The sequence below is a fragment of the Bombina bombina genome, chromosome 10, assembly GCF_027579735.1.
Source record: "Bombina bombina isolate aBomBom1 chromosome 10, aBomBom1.pri, whole genome shotgun sequence".
Taxonomy (NCBI): Eukaryota; Metazoa; Chordata; class Amphibia; order Anura; family Bombinatoridae; genus Bombina; species Bombina bombina.
In genome coordinates, this window is record NC_069508.1 from 94,124,884 (window position 1) to 94,147,532 (window position 22,649).

Consider the following 22,649-nt stretch of genomic DNA (forward strand, 5'->3'; position numbering starts at 1 on the left):
TATTTTGTTTTTTGAGATGAGGCACTCCACTTTTCTGAAATAAGATATTTGTGATATAACTATAAGTGTTATCAGAGAGAAGAAATCACTAACACTGTTTTGGCTCATTTTACCTGTGCTTGTTTGCAAACCCTGACAGACATCTACTTCAACATGGCGACTAGTATACCGGATATGGAAAATCTTTATATGGATGAGGACTTTAATACAGAGGCTCTAGGATTCACAGATGAAGACGCCGAAAGAATAAGAGTTGTGGATGACCTGAGTGAGTTAAGGGGAGATACCCCTATAAATATATACCATAAATTGTTAAATTTGAGAAAGAGATAGACTACCACTTGCATGCGGTGTACCTTTCGGGGTATCCCGGTAAAAAATATATACCAAGGGGCTTCAGAATAAAAAATGTACCTACATTAGGCCGCCAGAATATGGAGTTCTGCAGAAAGTGGTGTGCAATATTGAATAAGTGCTCCTATGACTTATTACTTTTAGTCATAGAGGAGGTCAGTAGACTGGAAGCAAAAATCAAAGTAGAAATTGAGACCACTAAGCTGCAGAACTACCAGATTATGGTGGAAGATAGCTCACAGGATTGGGTTACCAAACTTGACAACATGGTAACTAAATACAGGAATGAGTTAATAATGTTTAAGAATAAGAAACTAAACACGGTAGAAAATGATTACAGAGATAGACATGTTTATCGTTGGTTATATGGTAAGGATGAACTGCCCAGACACAAACGTAGAAACACACGTGGTAGGAACACACTCAGTATTGTTGATAGCAGTGGGGGGGATTCATCTGGCAATGAGAGTTCAGGGGCCAATACAAAAGGGACCTCACAACAGCAGTCTTTTTCCGGGGTGGCAACGAGATCCACGGCAAAGCCGCCGTTACCCGGCCAGAGGGATATAAAAGAAAGAGAAGACCACATAATAGGCGAGGGAGACACACGCAAAAAAGGAACAAAGAAAAAATAAATATCATCTTTAACCTTAGCTCAAGGGAATTGAGTAAAAGTGAAATATCCGTCCTTAATCGAGGTCTCTCTTTTATACCTACCCCTAAGTGTGACACTTTTAACACTATGGTAGATATTCATAAGTTTCAGAGACAACTTAAACTAAAATAATTTTTTAAGAATGAAACCATGGAGCCATTGTCCACATTCAGGAAACCATCTTCTTTTGAACCCCCTGGAACCCATCACTCTATCAGGGGATTCACAAGAATGATATGCCATGACATCAATAACTCTAAAACAGACACAATATATCCCAATCTAAATGCTGAGGAAAGATTAGCAATTAAATCACTGGGAGATGATAATTCAATTATCATCCGCCCAGCGGATAAAGGTGGCTCTATAGTCATACAGGATTATACTAACTATAGGGCAGAAGCTCTACGTCAGCTTTCGGATACAGGGGTATACTTGAAACTTAAAGGTAATCCAACAGCCACTTATAAAAGAATCATAGACCAACAGATACATATGGGTCTGGAATCAGGGATACTCTCTGAACAGGAAACTGATTTTTTAATTACTAACCATCCTAAGATTCCAGTGCTATACTTGTTGCCAAAAGTGCACAAGACTCTAGAAAATCCTCCTGGCAGACCGATTGTGTCTGCCAGGGATTCTCTACTATCCAGTCTATCTATGTTCATTGATTTCCATCTACAACCTGTAGTTAAAGGAATCCCTGCATATCTACAGGATTCAGCAAGTTTGATACAAACTCTTAGGAGTTACACTGATCTAAATGTAGATGATTTGCTGGTCACCATGGATGTTGACAGTCTATACACTTCCATCCCTCATGAGGGGGGAGTGGGGGCTGTCAGATCCATGGTGACTAACAATCCTCTTTATGAAGGGCCATCTGTGGAATTTCTGTGTGAACTGATTATGTTATGTTTAGACAAGAATTACTTCAGGTTTGAACGTGACTATTACTTACAGATCTCTGGGACAGCCATGGGTTCAAACATGGCACCCTCATATGCAAATTTGTACATGGCATGGTATGAACAGCAGGCCATGAAACCACATGCCCATCCCCGCATCAGGTACTATGTACGTTACATTGATGACGTGTTCCTGGTGTGGAGAGGGGATGCAATTGAGTTAGAGCAATGGGTGTCAGGTTTGAACTCCATGGACTGTCCCATCAGATTTAAACTTGAGTACAGTGATACGGAGGTGCATTTCTTGGACCTTAATATAATTAAGGTATTAAATGATGAGCAGTGTATATTTGGTACTTCTTTATATACTAAGGAAACTGACCGTAATTCTTTATTGGAAGCCAATAGCTTTCACCCCAGGCATCAGAAAACAGGGCTTATTAAATCACAACTCACTAGGGTCATCCGCAACAACAGTGATGTACCCACGATGTTAAAACAACTGGATGAGATGGAGGAGAAGTTGGTAAAGAGGGGTTATGACAGTAGAGTGGTCCATAACACAAGAGTGGATTTATTGGAGGGCACGGCCACCAATGTTAATAAACCAAAACACATTACCACAACTCAACAGAACTTTATCAGCACTTATACTCCTATGAGTACAAAATTGACCAGATCAGTACGTCAACACTGGTCAATCCTGGAAACGGACACGACGCTCCCTTTCTATGGCACCAGGCCACCACGTATGGTGCACAGACGGGCTGAGAATTTACGGGATCTGTTAGTGAAGACTGATCCGGTCAGCTGTTACCAGAAAGACACATGGCTGAAGCCCTCAAGCAAGGGCTGTTACACCTGTGGAGGCTGTACGACGTGCAATGGCATGATAAGAGGGAAGACTTTTCAACATCCACACACGAACAAACGTTACACTATCCGTCATCGGCTGACCTGCACCAGTACACACGTCATTTACATGTTGATTTGCCCATGTTCCCTGGTGTACATTGGGAAAACTGTCACAAGCTTCAGAGATAGGATGGCAAACCATCGATGTGCCATCCGCGAAGCCTTAAAATCGGGTGATTCGGATCAACCTGTAGCACGCCATTTCGCACAACACAGACATGGTGTCTCAAGTATGAAAACGATGGTCATAGACCATATTCCACCATTACCAAGAGGTGGCAACAAAGCAAATCGATTACTCCAGAGAGAAACCAAATGGATTCATATGCTGGACACGGTCATACCAAAGGGATTGAACACTAATCTGGACTTTGGACCATTCTACACTAAATAACCCATAAAGTGAACATGGACATATATTTTGATCTACCATCCCTATATGTAGGAATATATTCCAGGAATCCACATGAATCTTCATTCTAGTGGGTACACACTGGTTTCTATCTATTCCAATCAGGCATGAAGGCGATGGTTTTTTATGTATCAAAAAATTATACATATATGGAGTTAAGTGTACATACCAGGGATAATGTTTTATCAGGGAATATAGTGTTAACTATGTCAGTCAGGGATTGTAAACTATTAGCATGGGCGATATTTGCCAAACAGTTACATTGTTTTTAATTTTGTATATATTTAATGTGTCCCTTTATTTTTAGGCGGTTATGTGTGGGGATAGTATCGATCACGGCTAATCCACTTGTGGATCTGTAATTGAAAGGCACAGTTGTGCTTCATATGAAGTTTATCTTCATCCGCAAGTTGTCAGATCGTTTGATACCTATCTTAACACATACGCATTATATTGGGACTAACACAGTTTGTTGGTGCTTATGTTTTTTCTTCCTGGCTGTAGGTTTCCATGACAGCCGCCTGATGATCGGCCTATACGATAGGGCTATAGTCATGTAGTCACATGATGACAACTGTGCAGTGTGTTTACAAGCGGTTGCCATGGAGACACATGGCCAATTGGAAATGAATGACGTCTCATGCTCGCGTCTGAGCGTGATGACGTCAGGGGGTAGATGGAAGATCTGCAGGAGCGGGAAGATGTGAATGTAAATGGGTATATAAGGTTGTATTTAAATGTATGTAGTTAGCGATTTTCTACTTTGGGAACATGTTTGTCCTATATTGGTGATGTTAGCAGAACATTTGACAAAGATGTCATAACGACATCGAAACGTTATGGATGTAATTGCTTTTTAAATCTATCAATTAAAAGTTGTTTTTTACTAAAAGACCAGTGAGTGCCTTCTTGCAAACGAGGAATATATACATATATATATATATATATATATATATATATATATTGTGTGTGTGTGTGTGTATATATATATATATATATATATATATACACACTGTATATATATCTATACTATAATCGCATTTGCAACACGTCCGTCGCTGTCGGCAGTTGCGCACGCATTCTCAAAGGTATGTTGGCAGCGCAAGGCAGCCAACAGAATGTAGGCTGCGCATACAGCCAAAAGAATTCATCTGGATGCAGCAAAGCTGCATCCAGGTTGATTCAGAAAATGGGAAGGTGGTGAAAGAATCCACCGCATTTTTGTAATCCACCGGAATGCAGCGACGGCAAACAGAGCATTACAAAAAACAAAAACAAAAAAATGCCTGCAATAAGTATAAAAAAAACAAAAACGCCGGCAAGAAGTATTAAGTAAAAAAAACAAAAAAAACCCAATAAAATTATTAACCCCTAAATCCACCAACCACACTACCTAATACATCTATTAACCTCTAATCCACCAACCCCCCCACAATGCATTAAACCTAAGTCACCTATTAACTCCTAAACCTCCAACCCCCACAACGCAAAAAAATAATTTAATAACTAAGCCCCCTAACCTAACACCCTTCTAAATTAACCCCTTAGTTACATAAAAAAATACTACATCACAATTAAAAAAAATTACATTACATTAATCTAAAATTACAGAAAATAAATAAAGGCTAACATTACATAAAATAATAAACAACACTATCCAAAATAAAAAAATAAACCTAATCCCTATGAAAATAAAAAAAGACCCTCCAAAATAAAAATACCCCCTAATCTAAGAATAAACTACCAATAGCCCTTAAAAGGGCTTTTTGCAGGGCATTGCCCTAAAGAAATCAGCTCTTTTACATTAAAAATAAACAAAGTCCCCCCTAACAGTAAAACCCCCACCCACCAAACCTCCCCAAATAGGTACTCACGGTTTCAGAAGTCCGGCGGAAAAGGTCTTCTTCCAGGTGGGTCCATTCTCTTCATCCACAGCGAAGGCGGCGCAGAGCGGAAGTCAGGAGCGGTCTTCCCAGATGTGGCGATCCTCGGTGACGGTCATTGGCGCCCCTCAGCGAAGGCGTGGAGGTTCGTCCACCGCACACTGAAGATTGAATTCAAGGTACCCCATATTTATTGGGGTACTTTGCATTCCTATTGGCTGAAATTTTTCAAAATCAGCCAATAGGATGAGAGCTACTGAAATCTTATTGGCTGATTTGAACGACGGACATCGGATGAAGACGAGCCTCAATGCCGCCGAGGACTACCGCCACCGCGAGGAAAGCCACTGACGCCAAGGACCGCTGCCGCAGATGACCACCGCCAAGGATCACCACATCTAGGATGACTGCTCCGGACTGCCGTGCCGCCTTCGCTGTGGATGAAGATGATAATTTTTATTTTTTAGATTAGGGTTTATTGGGCAATTTGCAAATGAGCTGAATGCCCTTTTAAGGGCAGTGAAAAAAAGCTGAATGCCTTTTTAAGGGCAATACCCATACAAATGCCCCTTTAGGGGCAATGGGTAGTTTAGGTTTATTAGTGTTAGTGTTACTTTGTTTATTTTTTATGTAAAAAAGCTGATTTCTTTAGGGCAATGCCCTAAGAAAAAGCCCTTTTAAGGGCTATTGGTAGTTTATTCTTTTATATATATATATATATATATATATATATATATATATATATATATATATATATATATATATAGTATAAGCAAAAGAAGGAGTGCACTCACCAGGTCTTTTTCAAAAGTTTATTCCAAAATTGTGAACGTTTTGGGGGTTTAGCCCCTTCCTCAGACATACAAAATCCAAATGTGCATAAACCCACACCAGACACCCTTAAGTTAGGAAGGCCATCCAATCACACGCTCTCCAGGGTGGGTGCCACCCACATACTGGCAACACCCCCCTAGCAACGAGTGTGAATGGCCCGAATATAAACATAAACAAGTGTAATGTATATAATATAAGATACAACAGGAATAGGAACAAGCAAACATACATAAGATCAAAGTATATGGTTAGAGGCATATACAATATCATGCAATGAATGTCATAGGTATGTAAAGAGCAGAAAATAAGTAAATCAGCTGTAGGACATATGCCCTATATATCACATATAAAACAGTGTCTGCAGAAACAGATCATATCCCCATAAACATAAAATACCTATAAACATAACAGAGAAGACATATAGCATCCACAAATTACATATGTTACCTGTAGAGTCATAGTAAAAATGTAAGCAAAGAAGTACGTATGAATCAATGTATAGAATGTTACATAGTGGAACCCATATAAAACCGTAGTGGAGCATAAAGCAGGCCGACTCACCATAGTCAGAAAGCCAGAGTATAAACTAACACGTAACAAAGCCAGACCACATCTCCTATAATTGTGTAAGAGCCTGTGAGTAGTGGATTCCGATGGCCATCAGCGGTATATAAAACACCGGGAAGGAATGTTATTCAAAAGCCAGTTATTGATTCAAAAAACAAACAACAAAGGAAAGCTACCAGACTTGTTGCCATAGCAACCCAACAAACGTTCAGAGTCAGCAGCGCAAGGAGCGTTATGTGTCCTAGAGTTTAAATCGTAAGGGCTATAAATAATGTCACATAAGCCAACATAAGTTAATCAAAAGGAAAATGCCCATCCATACTACAGTTTAGGTAACATACATACTGGAATGTACCAGGGCAATCACGCTATAAGTGTTGACATATAAGAGGAATGGTTGTCATATAACTGCATAATATGTTATTATATGTTGGTCTAATTGAAAAGTATATTACGTCCAATACCTGCAGTGAGCACTAATGACATTATACCAGCATGTGTAATATATAGAGCTAACGGAGCAGTGTGTATACATGTAATGAAGCAGGACCTAAAGGGATGTGTATAATAGGCGTGTTATAACAAAGTTTTTATGATACCAGTATACCCCAAGGCATAAGTAGCTATTAGCAATGTCCACATCAACCCCCTATCGTATGTGCAAAACGATATATGATAAAATAAGTCCCCTTCAAATCCAGTATATATATAGGGATAGAGACAAGTAACAAGGGATTGAGACCAACAAATGAAAGTTACAATGTAAATACAATGTACAAACAAATGAAAAATTGAAAAAAAATCAAAAATTAAAAATTAATAATCAAAAAATTAATAATCAAAAAATTAATGGAAAATTAAATACAACCAATGGTTATACAGTATATATATGCACCCCATCCATAGGCACTTCTGTCAGTGCAGGTAAAAGGCCACAGTCTAAAGGCATACCTGCCAGTCCAAATGTGTGTTGGGTCCTTTGGGGATAAGGGTGTCCAAGATAAAGGTCCATCAGGCCTCCCTCCTCAACAGCTGGGTATTCCTATCACCCCCTCTGATAAGAGGGGGGGCATGATCTATAATTATGTACTTAAGGTCCTTGACCGTGTGGTTATTGTCCACGAAGTGGCGTGCCACTGGTGTATATATATATATATATATATATATATATATATATATATATATATATATATAGATATGTGTATATATATATATATATATAATATTAATAAATAGATTTAAAACAAATCAAAAACAATCTCACTACAAGGATTTCATTATTACCAGGAATTGAAAGATTAATTTGGTTTGGCCTATTGTACATCTTGATGATTATGCAAAATCACAAATGCAAAAATAATGGTCAGTATACTGTTAATTTAACTCTTTTAAGATTAATTACTGAAAGGTTTACAGTCATAAGATGTTACTAGATGGAGATTACATAGTTGAAAGAGATATATGTTTGTTCTACTTACAAAAAAACCTTTACACTGAAGTCCCCGCACCAGATATCTAAGGCAAGGCTTTCTGTGATGAAGATTTATATCTACAGGAAGACTATCAGTGTGGACCCAGAATCGATCCTGGAACCTCCAGTTCCTGACAATTTGCTCATTCTCTTGAGCCACTGAAGGGCTCTGTGTATTGATGATTAAATCCTACTGCCTGCACTGGCTTGCTCTCTAGCTCCCCCTGTCTGCCAGCTGCAGGCAGTTACCTTATTACCTGCCTATAAAAGCTACTTCCTCCTTCCTGACAGTGCCTGTGTATAGGATCTTCCTCTTCTGGGTGTGCTATTACTGTTTTCTGCCTTCCATTGCCAAACTCCTGCTAGACTTCTGATTTGTTGTATGCTGCCTGTCCTGAACTTTTGGATCATCTCTGACTCTGCCTTTGCTAGGTTTACCCTAACTTTTAGAGGTGAAACTGGGACCACCTGGTTCGGTGCCAGTGGGGATGTGGTCAGGGGCGTGGTCAAGGTGGCGTGTCGATTACCAGTCCTTTTAAAGTAGTAGCTTTTATGTGCATAATGTTTTGTGGATACTCTACCCTTCCTCAGTCAACAACAAGTGAATCAAACAGTTTAAATAGACCATTTAAGGATTTAAGTGACTTTGAACTGGGCATGGTTGTTGGTACCAGACAGCCTGGTCTGAGTATTTCAAAAACTGCTGATCTACTGGGATTTTCACTCACAACCATCTCTAGGGTTTACAGTGAATGGTCAGAAAAAGAGAAAATATTAATTGAGAGGCAGTTGTCTGGACACAAATGCCTTGTAGATGTCACAGGTCAGAGGAGAATGGGCAGACTGGTTCAAGATGATAGAAAGGCAACAGTAACTCAAATAACCCCTCATTACAACCAAGGTATGCAGAATACCATCTCTGAATGCACTAGACTTGTGCATGGCGGAAAAATTTGGATCAGTTCGGATCGATTCGGATGTTTTCAAATTTCTATTTGGATCGATTAGAATTCGGAAACATTTGAATGCATTTGTTTCGGATTCATTCAGATTCGAATAAATTCAGCTGGATTCGTTTCCTTTTGATTCAAAAATTCGGAATTTCGGTATGTGTTTGGTGGGATGTGCTGTGTATTAGACTAGTATTATGTACTATGTGTTATGTGTAACCCATAGCAGAGTGATATAACCTAATATACTGTACAATACTAGTGTAATCCATGGCCATCCAAATCTACGTAGATTCGGTACTACCGTAATTCGGAAATTCAAATCGATCCGAATCTCCGAATTTAACAAATTCGCCCAAATTTTGATTCGTTCCAAATCAAAACACACATGTCTAGAATGCACAACACATTGAACCTTGAAGCAGATGGGCTACAGCAGCAGAAGTCCTCACCGGGTGCCACTCCTGTCAGCTAAGAACAGGAAACTGAGGCTACAATTCGCACAGGCTCACTAAAATTTGACAATAGAAGATTGGGAAAACGTTGCCTGGTCTGATAAGTCTTGATTTCAGTTGTGACATTCAGATGGTAGGGTGAGAATTTGGCGTAAACAAGATGAAAGCATAGATCCATCCTGCCTTGTATCAATGGTTCAGGCTGGTGGCAGTGGTGTAATGGTGTGGGGATATTTTCTTAGCACACTTTGGGCCGTTATTACCAATTGAGCATTGTTTAAATGCCACATCCTACCTGAGTATTGTTGCTGATCATGTCCATCCCTTTATGACTACAGTGTACCCATCTTCTGATGACTACTTCCAGCAAGATAATGCACCATGTCACAAAGCTCAAATCATCTCAAAGTGGTTTCTTGAACATGACAATGAGTTCACTGTTGTAATGCTGATGGGATACTCCTCTATCAGACCGAACTCGGCCAGTAGTCTTGTTATCCTGGCTTCGAGCAGGAAAGATAGGGAACATCCCAGAGCAGAGAAAGTTAGCAAGATGAGGGAAGCAGCACTTACCACAGGCAGGGTAGTCTTCAGCGGCAATGGTAGAGCAGTCCAAGGTAAACCACTAGATGGGTCAGGCAGGCAGGGTTTGGCAAGGGTAAAGCAGTCCAAGGGCAAACCACTAGAATGGTCAGGCAGGCAGGGTTTGGCAATGGTAAAGCAGTCCAAGGGCAAACCACTAGAATGGTCAGGCAGGCAGGGTTTTGCAATGGTAAAGCAGTCCAATGGCAAACCACTAGAATGGTCAGGCAGACGGGGTTTGGCAACAGAGAGGCAATCCCGAATAATAGGGGTTAATAGGCAGAGTAGTCAAGCAAGCAGAGTTCAGCAGCAGTAAATCAATCCAGCAATTTAGGGGTTAAACAGGTAGAGTAGTCAGACATGCAGAGTTCAGCAGCAGAGTATCAGTCCAATAATTTAGGGGTTAAACAGGTAGAGTAGTCAGACAAGCAGAGTTCAGCAACAGTATATCAATCCAGCAATTCAGGGGTATACCAGGCAGAGTAGTCAGACAGGCAGGGTTGAAACACAAAAAGGCAATATAGCAGTAACGATCTATGACACCCAGGAGCACACAAAGTAATACCTATACTTGGGTAGTGATAGATCGTTAATGTGGACTTACACAGGAGCAGGATTTGTGCCACAGTAATCCGGACCAGCATGGACAGAGAAGTGTGCGGCGATGATGTCAGCACCGCACGCATCCGGACCCGACACAGCCCCTGACAATGATCAGGGAAGGAGACGCCGCGCCCCTAGCAACCGCTAGAGCAGCGCAGCATGACATAGCCCCCTTCTCTGAGTCAGAGTCGGCTTCAAAGGATGAGCAACAAGGAATCTGGAGACTAAAGATGGAGCATGTACGTCACGGGCAGGAACCCAGGAACAATCTGCCACAGAATAACCCTTCCAATGTACAAGATACTGCAGTTGTCTGCGCCTGTATCTGGAGGCCAGGATCTTAGCAACCTCATATTTGGGGTCGCCATGGACCAGGAGTGGAGGAGGAGGAGTTCTGGGTTGGGTATATCTATTCCTGATGTAAGGCTTGAGTAGAGAGATGTGGAAGACTGGGTGTATGCGTAGGGTTTTGGGCAAGACTACTTTGTAGGCAACAGGAGATAGTCTCTTCAGGATTTTGTAAGGACCGATAAACCTAGGCCCTAATTTGTGACTTAGACGAATATGTCGAGTAGAGACCCAAACACGTTCACCTACCGAAAAGGTACGTACAGAGGCTCTGTGAAGAACAGCAAACTTCTTGTATCTAGAGACAGCTGAATGTAGCTGAGGAACCCCAATGGACTGAGCAGAAAGAGGGAAGAAACTAGGTTGGTACCCTGCTGCGGCTTGAAATGGAGAACATCATAGAGAAGAGTGCCAATGAGTATTTATTGCCAGCTCAGGTAAGGGCAGCAAGTCAGACCAATTGGCATGGAGAGAATTGACAAAAGCTTTAAGGTAGGCCTCAAGATCCTGGTTTACTCTCTCTGTAAGTCCATTGGTTTGGGGAAGGTAGCCAGAAGACAAGGAAACAGTGGTTCCAATCAACTTGCAAAAGGCTCTCCAAAAGGTAGAGATGAATTGTCGAACTCTGTCAGAAACAATATTCACAGAAATGCCATGAAGACGTACCACATGCAAGAGAAAAACGAGATAATTCCTGGGCCGATGGCAGTTTTGTTAAGGGTACAAAATGAGCCAGTCTGGAGAACCGATCCACCACAACCCAAATAACTGTATCATGGTCAGAAGGTGGAAGGTCCACAATTAAGTCCATATTTATGTGTGTCCATGGTTGTTTGGGAATGGACAATGGTTGGAGCAAGCCAGGAGGCAAGAATTGGGGAGTTTTGTTGGCAGCACAAATGGTGCAGGCTTTCACATAATCGTGAGCGTCAGACTTCATAGTAGGCCACCATACATGTTGTGAAAGACGCTTGAAAATCCTAGTCAAACCAGGATGTCCTGAATGTTTACTATTATGAACCCAGGATAGCACAGGGGTGCTTAGGTTCAGAGGCACAAAGAGGATATCAGATTTGCAGAAGGGTGGTATTTAGTTGAGCAACCACACAGGAGAGAGGTATGATGTGTTCAATAGGGGCTTCAGAGGAGTCACTTGAGTGAGGGAACTGACAGGAAAGGGCGTCCATCTTCTTGTTCTTGGTTCCAGGAAGATAAGAGACCACAAAGTTAAAACAGGAAAAGAACAAGGCCCACCTGGCCTGTCGAGTATTGAGTCGATGAGCAGTCTCTAGGTAAGTCAGATTCTTGTGGTCGGTGAGAATCTGAATGGGATTGGCGGTGCCCTCTAACCAATGACGTCATTCAGTCAAAATCATCTTAATAGTTCATGATTACCCAAATCATAATTCCTCTCTGCAGGAGTAAAGCATTTAGAGAAAAAGGCTACAGGGTGTGACTTGGAAGTCAAAGGATCCCTTTGGGTTAGAAATGCTCCAGCCCCTATCTCAGAGGCATACAACCTCTAAAGTGAACTGTAGGTCAGGATCAGGATGGCGGAGCACAGGAGCAGAACCGAAAGCCTTTTTCAGACAAGAGAAGGCATTTATGGCTTCAGGAGGCCAATCTTTACAGTCTTTGTTCCGTTTTGTCAATTCAGTGAGTGGACCGACTGTTTCAGAAAAGTTCTTTATAAACTTGCTGTAATAATTGGAGAACCCCAAGAACCTCTGTAATTCCTTTAATAAAGTAGGTGGAGGCCATTCTAGAACTGCGGTGAGTTTAGCAGGATCCATGACAAAACCCTCCTTCGAGATGACATAACCAATTAATTGAATCTGAACTTGATCAAACTCTAATTTTTCTAGCTTGGCTACCAAAGAATTGTCTCTGAGATGTAGAAGTACCTGTCTCACATGTTTATGATGTTCCTCCAAAGTGAAAGAGAAAACAAGGATGTCATCCAGATAGACGATGTTAGTGTGGTTGAGGTCACGGAAGACATTGTTGACAAATGCCTGGAAGTCTGCAGGGGCGTTACACAGCCCAAAGGGCATTACAAGGTATTCGTAATGCCCAGATCTTGTGTTGAAGGCGGTCTTCCATTTGTGGCCTGGGAAGAAACTAATCAGATTGTATGCCCCACTTAAGTCCAGCTTGGTGAAGAAGCGAGCATCCTGGAGTGAGTCATACAGTTCGGCGATCAAGGAATGGGATAGTGATTCTTGATAGTTATGTTGTTCAAGGCCCTGTAGTCGATGCAGGGTCTGACCTCGCCATCCTCCTTACTGACGAAAAAGAAGCCTGCCCCAGCAGGAGAGGAGGAAGGGCAAATGAAACATTTAGCTAGGTTCTCTTGGATGTACTCTTCCATGGATTTGATTTCAACTTTGGAGAGTGGATAAGTCCTCCCTTTAGGAAGTTGGGCTCCAGGAAAGAGGTAAATCTTGCATTCATAAGGACGGTGGGGTGGCAGCACGTCGGCTGCTTTTTTCTCAAACACATCTGCAAAGTCTGCATATACTGAGGGAAGGTTTGGAGGAATTTGTATACTGGCTATGGGGATGTGGAGCAGAGGAGTGACTTTAGCAAAAGAAGAGTGGAAACAGGAAGTACCCCAGGAAGCCAGTTGTCCTTCAGCCCAGTCGAATTGTGGATTGTGTATCCGAAGCCAAGGAAGACCAAGGATGACAGGCTGTGCTGGGGAATGAATGACTTCGAACTGCAGCTGTTCGGTATAAAGGACTCCCACGGTCAGGGTCAGGGGTGCTGACTCAAAATGGATCAACCCTGAACCAAGGGGGATGCCATCCAGAGTAATTATTTTGAGCCAATGTCTTTTCTGCAGAAGAGGCAAGCCAGCTTGAATCATAAAACGGTGATCCAGAATGTTTCCAGCTGCCCCTGAATCAATGAAGGCTTGAGTGTGGACTGTATTCTGAAGGAAGGAAAGGGTTACAGTTACCAGAATCCTAGTGGAATGAGGGGATTTAGTAGAGATCATGCTTAGAGGTACCCGAGTGTTATCCCCTAAGCATTGGCTTTTCCTGGATGAATGTCACAGTTCTTTAGTTGGTGGGAGTTAGAGCCACAATAAAAGCATAGTCTCAATCTCCTTCTTCTATGTCTTTCAGGCTCTGAGGGTTTGAAAGAGGAAAGATCCATAGGTTCCTCTACTGGGGTGGCTGGAGAAGTTGAAGGGGTAGAGGATACTGCTGAAACCGGATGAATAGGAGAACGGGAGGGAAGGACCCTCCTAATTCTGTCTCTTTCGGCTTGTCTCTCCTGGAAGCGAGAGTCCAGACTGATACAAAACATTATAAAGTCATCCAAAGAAGAAGGAACATCACGATAAGTGAGTTCATCTTTGATGCGTTCATGCAGACCCCTCCTTAAGGCCACCTTGAGAGCACTGCCATCCCAAGTGGTTTCAAGTGCCAAGGTGCGAAACTCGATGGTGAATTGTGCCACAGTTCTATTGCCCTGGCGGAGGTCCAGGAGAGAAAATTCTGCAGCAGAGGTACGGCCAGAAGTCCCAAACACAGAGGAGAATGCAGAAACGAAATCATCAGCATCATGCAGGAGTGGATCATTCTGTTTCAAAAGGGAAGAGACCCAAGCTAGGGCCTTGTTCTTCAGTAAGGAAATGATAAATGTGACCCTTGACTGGTGAGACTGAAAGGTGTGAGGATCATTGTGGAAGTGTAGCCTGCATTGGTTAAGAAAACCCCTGCAATCAGTAGTACCTTCATATTTGTCAGGCAATGGTATCCGGAGTATACTTCCAGAAGCAGAGGAAGAAGCTGCAGTTCTAGGAGTAGAGACTGGCGGTACAACAACAGGAGCAGTATTCCTCACTGTAACTAGTAAGGAGAGTTGAGCGGTAATACCCTCTAGCTTCTATTCCATATTCTGCAACTGTGTGGTATGGGTTCCCAACATCTGTCCCTGAAGATAAACTGCTTGTGCCACCTCATCTGGCTCCATGGCCCAAGTATTATGTAATGCTCGTGGGATACTCCTCTATCAGACCGAACTCGGCCAGTAGTCTTGTTATCCCGGCATTGAGCCAGAAAGATAGAGAATATCCCAGAGCAGAGAAAGTTAGCAAGATGAGGGAAGCAGCACTCACCACAGGCAGGGTAGTCTACAGCGGCAATGGTAGAGCAGTCCAAAGTAAACCAGTAGAATGGTCAGGCAGGCAGGGTTTGGCAACGGTAAAGCAGTCCAAGGGCAAACCACTAGAATGGTCAGGCAGGCAGGGTTTGGCAACGGTAAAGCAGTCCAAGGGCAAACCACTAGAATGGTCAGGCAGGCAGGGTTTGGCAACGGTAAAGCAGTCTAAGGGCAAACCAATAGAATAGTCAGGCAGGCAGGGTTTGGCAACAGAGAGGCAATGCAGAAAAATAGGGGTTAATAGACAGAGAAGTCAGGCAAGCAGAGTTCAGCAGCAGTAAATCAATCCAGCAATTTAGGGGTTAACAAGCAGAGTAGTCAGACAAGCAGAGTTCAGCAGCAAAGTATCAGTCCAATAATTTAGGGGTTAAACAGGTAGAGTAGTCAGACAGGCAGAGTTCAGCAGCAGTATATCAATCCAGCAATTCAGGGGTATAACAGGCAAAGTAGTCAGACAGGCAGGGTTCAAACACATTAAGGCAATATAGCAGTAACAATCTATCACACCCAGGAGCACACAAAGTAGCACCTATATTTTGGCAGTGATAGATTGTTAATGTGGACTTACATAGGCATGTGTGTGTATATATATATATATATATATATATACACACACACACACACACACTGTGTATATATATATATATATATATATATATATATATATATATATATATAGAGAGAGAGAGAGAGAGAGAGAGAGAGAGAGAGAGAGAGAGAGAGAGAGAGAGAGAGAGAGAGAGAGAGAAAAGCAGGAAAATTGCACTCCCAATTACCAAAGTCCTATGCCCTGGGTGCAGCAAACAAATGAATAGAAATACAGGACAAGCGCACTCCAAGGGACTTATCAAAAATCACTTTAATCAGGTACTTCAGAAACCACATGAAAAGGGCCTGTTTTGCAAGCTTGAGAAATGTGAGTTCCATTAAACTCAAGTCACCTTCCTAGGTTATGTAATTTCTGCTGTAGGGTTCTCCTGACAAGTTATCTGCAGTTCTGCAGTGGCCTCGCTCAGTTGGTCTTCAGTCTATTCAACTTTTTTGGGCTTTGCCAATTGCTATAGAAAGTTTATTAAAAACTTTTTTTTTTGGTCAAACCTATCACTGACATGACCTGTAAAGACAATGATCCACTATATTGGTCACCTACTGCAATTAAGCCCTTTAAAAGTCTTAAAACTGCCTTTGCTGCTGCCCCGGTTCTGGCTCATCCTAGCCCGGCTCTTTCTTTAATTTTAGAGGTCGATGCATCTGAGACAAGAGTAGGCGCCCACTTGTCTCAATGTCCTACGCCTGAGGGTTCCTTGCATCTGTGTGTTTTCTTCTCTAAGAAATTGTCCCCAGTCAAGTGCAATTACGAAATTGTTGACAGGGAATTACTGGCCATAATTTTGGCACTCAAGGAATAGAGGCACATTCTCGAAGGTACTAACATACTGGTGCTCATCCTCACTGACCACAAGAATTTGACTTATCCAAAGCTAAACGTTTGTCGCCCCGACAGGCCAGATGGGTGCTTTTTGTCTCGGTTAAATTATGTGGTCTCCTACCTGCCTGGTAGTAGCAAAGTTAGGGTTGATGCCCTCTCTCGACAATTTTTGCCTCTGTCCAAGGAGGAGTCTGTACCCACTCCAGTTATACCTCCTGACCTTATTTTGGCCACCATACATACCAATTTGACTTCTCCCTTGGTGGAGGAGATCCTGGCTGCACAAACCAATGCCAGTGCTTTGTACCTGAGAATCTTCGCACCAAAGTATTGCACACTTACCACTATCCTAAAGCCGCTGGTCTCCCGGGTAAGAACTAAATGTCAATCCAGTTTGCCTATGCTCTTGAGCTTCCTTCTGCAATGCGCATCTCCAATGTTTTTCTCTTTTGGTTTGCAATCAGCTTACCACTGTGTTGCCTCGTCCCGTCCTATTTCTGTTGACAACCATGAAGTATATGAGGTCAGTAACATTATTGACTCTCGTATGTCCAGAGGTTGTGTACAGTATTTTGTTCACTTGAGGGGTTATGGTCCGGAGCAGCGTTCATGGGTTCCCTCCTCTGATGTTCATGCTCCCACCCTCCTCTGTGCCTTTCATGCCTGTTTCTTCAATAAGCCTTTTGTCCTCCCACAGGGGAGGGGATGTTGAGGGGAAGGTACTGTCAGGGTTTCACCATGATTTCAATGTTTGCTGCTTTTTATCTTGGCTGCCATTTTGACTCACCTGTTCTCCTGTAAGGAGAGTGTATAACACTGCTCGCTACTCCCAGGCTCCCTCTTATGGCATAATGGAGAACATCACCAGAGAGAGAGAGGTTGCAGTCCCAGGATGATGTCATCACTCCCTATTTAACTGCCTTAGTCCTGTTTTCCATTGTCCTTGCTTTGTCTCTGATCTCTCTGTGAGTTCCTGTGTTCCTGTCTCTGAGTATACTTGGCTTGTTTGACGTCCCATCTGGTTCCTAAACCATGGCTAGTTCCTGACTCCACTGATCTTCGTATTCCTGACCCTGGCTCATCTGACTATTTGCTTTCCTGACCTGGCTCGTCTGACTATCTGCTCTGGCTTTGACTCCTGGCTTGTCATTTGGCTTTTTGGATTCATCATTGTTTGCTATTTTTTTTAAATAAAGGTGTGATTCATTTAGCCTTTTACATCTATGTCTGGTCCCCGTACCCTGACAATTTCACTTGCTGAAGACAAAACTTAAGTCAGAAATATCCTCAAACGAACAACAACTGAAGACAGCTACAGTAAAGGCCTAGCAAAGCATCAGAAAGGAGGAAACCCAACGTTTGATGTCCCTGCACTCCAGACTTCAAGCAGTAATTGCCTGCAAAGGATTTTTGGCAAAGTATTAAAAATTAACATTTTATTTATGATCGTGTTAATTTGTCCAATTACATTTGAGCCACTGAAATAAGGGGACTGTGTATGAAAATGGTTGCAATTACTAAATGTTTCAAATGAAATTTCTTTTCAACCCCTTGAATTAAAGCTGAAAGTCAGCACTTCAATTGCCAAAATTCATTCCAAATTACAGGAACTCCCACCTAATTGGCTACAGGTGTGGGAGTTCCTATATAAATCACTCTGGGCTGAGTTATCGAGTGCACCTTATTTTTACCTTTTTTCTCTGTATCCTGAGCCTGCTTACTCTCATGTGCTTACTTTACCAGTGGCAGCTTACCTAAATCCTGCTGTACCCACTGCACCTACCTGGTAGCCCATGAAAGACTCACCAAGAGGATATGGATATTCTGTGCCTGCTGAGTCACTGGTGCTTGCTTTACCAGTGGCAGCTTACCTAAATCCTGCTGTACCCACTGCACCTACCTGGTAGCCTGTGAAAGACTCACCAACAGTACCCACTGGGTATTCTATGCCTGCTGATTCACTGGTGCTTGCTTTACCAGTGGCAGCTTACCTAAATCCTGCTGTACTCACTGCACCTACCTGGTAGCCTGTGAAAGACTCACCAACAGTACCCACTGGGTATTCTGTGCCTGCTGAGTCACTGGTGCTTGCTTTACCAGTGGCAGCATACCTAAATTCTGCTGTACCCACTGAATCTACCTGGTAGCCCATGAAAGACTCACCAACAGTACCCACTGGGTATTCTGTGCCTGCTGAGTGCTTGTTCTACCAGTATTCTGTGCATGCTGAGTCACTGGTGCTTGCTTTACCAGTGGCAGCATACCTAAATTCTGCTGTACCCACTGAATCTACCTGGTAACCCATGAAAGACTCACCAACAGTACCCACTGGGTATTCTGTGCCTGCTGAGTGCTTGTTCTACCAGTGGCAGCTTACCTGAATCCTGCTGTACTCACTGCACCTACCTGGTAACCCATGAAAGACTCACCAACAGTACCCACTGGGTATTCTGTGCCTGCTGAGTCACTTGTGCTTGCTTTACCAGTGGCAGCTTACCTAAATCCTGCTGTACCCACTGCACCTACCTGGTAGCCTGTGAAAGACTCACCAACAGTACCCACTGGGTATTCTGTGCCTGCTGAGTCACTGGTGCTTGCTTTACCAGTGGCAGCTTACCCAAATCTTGCTGTACTAGCTGCACCTACCTGGTATCCCATGAGGGCGTCACCAATAGTACCGCTGGGTATCCTGTGCCTGAGTGTCTCCTGTGCCTGCTGAGTCTACTGTACTTGCTATATTAGTGTTAGCTTATCTGAATGCTGTTGTTACTACTACATCTATCTGGAATCCTGTGCCAAGGGGCAAACAAGAGCACCTGTTGGAGATTACTCCTGATTTCCCCCTTGTTACCTAGTTTTTGGACTGATTTCATGGTACCTGACCCTTGGCCTGTTCCTGGACTCTGCTCTTGTTTGCCACTTGATACCTAGATGCTTGACAGATCTCATGGTACCTGACCTTTAACCTGTTCCTGGACTCTGCTCTTGTTTGCCCCTTGGTACATAGTTGCTGGACTGATTACACAGTACCTGACCTTTAACCTGTGTACTGGACTCTGCTCTTGTTTGCCCTTTGGTACCTATTTGTTGGACTGATCTCACGGGACCTGACCTCTAACCTGTGTACTGGACTCTGCTCTTGTTTGCCCCATGGTACCTATTTGTTGGACTGATCTCACGGTACCTGACCTTTGGCCTGTTCTTGGACTCTGCTCTTGTTTAACCCTTGGTATTGACCAATTCTTTGTTTTTGTTCCTCTTGCTTTATTAAAGCCTTTTAAAAGACTTTTGATTTCCTGTACATCTGTTCCGGCATTTGCATTACAATCACCACAATCCTCACGTCAATACATAAACTGCAACTACATGCAGAGAAAAAAAATTGAGTTTTTATTTTTGAAAAAAAATCTAAACTTTAAACTTGCTATCAACCTATGTACATAGTCATCTTGTTATTTGACTATACAATCACCTTGGTCTCTTGCTACCAAAATACTCATACGTTTACAGTCTTTAAATAACTGCACTTTCTCAGTATTGTTCATAACAATTCTGAAATAGTTATGCCAAATAATCGAAACACTGTACTTGATCATAGCACAACATTCTGCCTCCAAATCTCTCTCTGCCCACTGTCCACTTCTACAGCATTGCATTATATCACTATAAAAGCAAAATTCATGGGGTCCCATTGGTTATGTGTGCTTGTCAGGCCCTGCATATAACCATAAAGGGACATGATACCCAAATTTTAAAACACTTGAAAGTGATGCACCATATATGTAAAAAGCTGACTAGAAAATATCACCTGAACATCTCTCTCTAAAAAAAGAAGATATTTTACCTCAACATTTCCTCAGTAGCCACATCCCATATCATCCTACATCCCAAACACATAGCTAAGGTATTGTTTGGGAGCCAGAGAGAACTGCTGGTCCCGAGCAGATATGGCCAGTTAGCTACTGAACAGTGGAAATCACAGATAGGTTGTTCTCTGTGAATGCTCTCTTATGACCACTGCTTCTTAACTTCAGTTTCAGGTGAGCCTGCGGGCCTCTGACCGCTTTATAAATAGAGCTCATAGACTTGCAGCGTCACTAGTGCTAAAATTACATGCTGTAATGAAAAAGAATATTTTTTTCCACGCTAGAATGGCCCTTCAATGATGAGGGGTTGGTACAAATCTTTAATTGTTTTTCCATTTTTGACTTGTGATGTTGAGGAGAGTTTTTTTCTTTTCTTTTTTTTATGAATGGGTTTTTAAGAATCCAGGCCATTAACTGGACTAGATTTAAAATTGATTAGTTTTCACTAAAACTAACCAGCCATTACAAGTGGCTGGTTAATGCTGCTATACTTGATGGTAGTAATAAGCGCTCCAAAAATTTGCCAGAGATCAGATTACTGGTTAATTTTCAAGATGTCCCCCAAAATAAAATGTGGTGTTGTTGTAGCATTTATATTTTTTTGAAAATAACAGCAAGAATCAGTTATGAGGGCTTAAACTGAGCGGTTGTGGGGTGTTAATAAAAAACAGCACTGAAAAGTGCCTTTACATTGCGATCTATGGGGACTGTGTTATTCCTAGAAATATATATGTATATGCTTATGTACATCTATTGATGTGTTAATAAACAAATAAATATATATGTTTATAAGCATATACATATATATTTACACTTTGCTGCCCATTGCTGTGCTAGGTTCTCAGCCGCATTGGACGGCATGGGAACGAAGCTCTCATTGGAGCCTATGGAAGTGCCTAACTTATAATACCAGTCCAGCACACATTTGCGTGCGCTGGTATTACTGAATCGAGTGCAAATATTGCGTAAGCGTTAGCGCAATTTTGCGCTATTTTAGCCCTATGTCAATATTTAAACAGCTAATAAAACTTTAAAAATGCATCTCCATGCTATTCTCAGCCTAATCTTTTTTTTTTTAATGCATCATTCTATCTAGCATTCATTTAGTTTATAATGTCCCTTTTAGATGAGAGATCACTGGTAAGTGTGATTTACACATATATTGTATTTGGTTTTATATCTAAACTTTTCTACATGAATAATTGTTTCTCCTGTATGAGAAAGCATAGCCCATGGGGATTATTGATCCTACAGAAAAACAAGTGACTGTCACAACAAGAGTTTAACGAACATAGATCTCCAAGCAAGTGATAATCTTCCAGTGTTAAGGAGTTACCCTACGGTTCACACACCTGTCGTGTCCTTGTGTGATTCCTGATGGATCTGATTTTCTTCATTCCTTTTCTGCTCCTCTTCATATCGGTAATATTATTTTTTAGATTCTTCACAATAATCTTAAGGGGAAAAAAATAGTGACAGTATAGATTTATAGGAAAGAATATGATAGCCAGAAACAAAGTTAAATTTGTTTAAATGCACATTTTTGTTCTTTTAATTTAGATTAATGTGAGATTATTCTTAATTTGTGTGACCATTTCAGCAGTCTCACGTATTACTATACTGTGTTCTGTCTGACTGGTAAAAAAAAATCCATGGATTGTTTGATATTTGTACTAAAATGAAGGTCATATTCATTCTAAATATGCTACGTGAGTTTAAAATCCTCCACTATGCACAAAATATAGAGAAAATAACTCATTGTGTAATTCAGTGGGAAAAGCACGTCTTCTGACTTGTCTAGATTTGTGACTGAACTACACAATTAGTTTATATATATATATATATATATATATATATACAAGCAGAAAACGAATCCTCCCTCCAAGATCAGCCACCTGGGTGCAAATAATAGTACCAGTAAAAAATGCACTCTCAGGATTTTCCAAACAAAAAAAGTCAGCTTTATTGGATGACGTTTCAGGAATATAATATTCCTTACATCAGATCAAAAAGTGAAAAGGTTTACTTTTGATCTAATTAAAGAAATATTATATTCCTGAAACGTCATCCAATAAAGCTGACTTTTTTGTTTGGAAAATCCTGAGAGTGCATTTTTTGCTCAAACTATATACAGTATATATATGTATTTATATATATATATATATATATATTTTTATATATATATATATATATACAGTATATATATTTATATATATATATATTAGTATATTTGCATAGTAC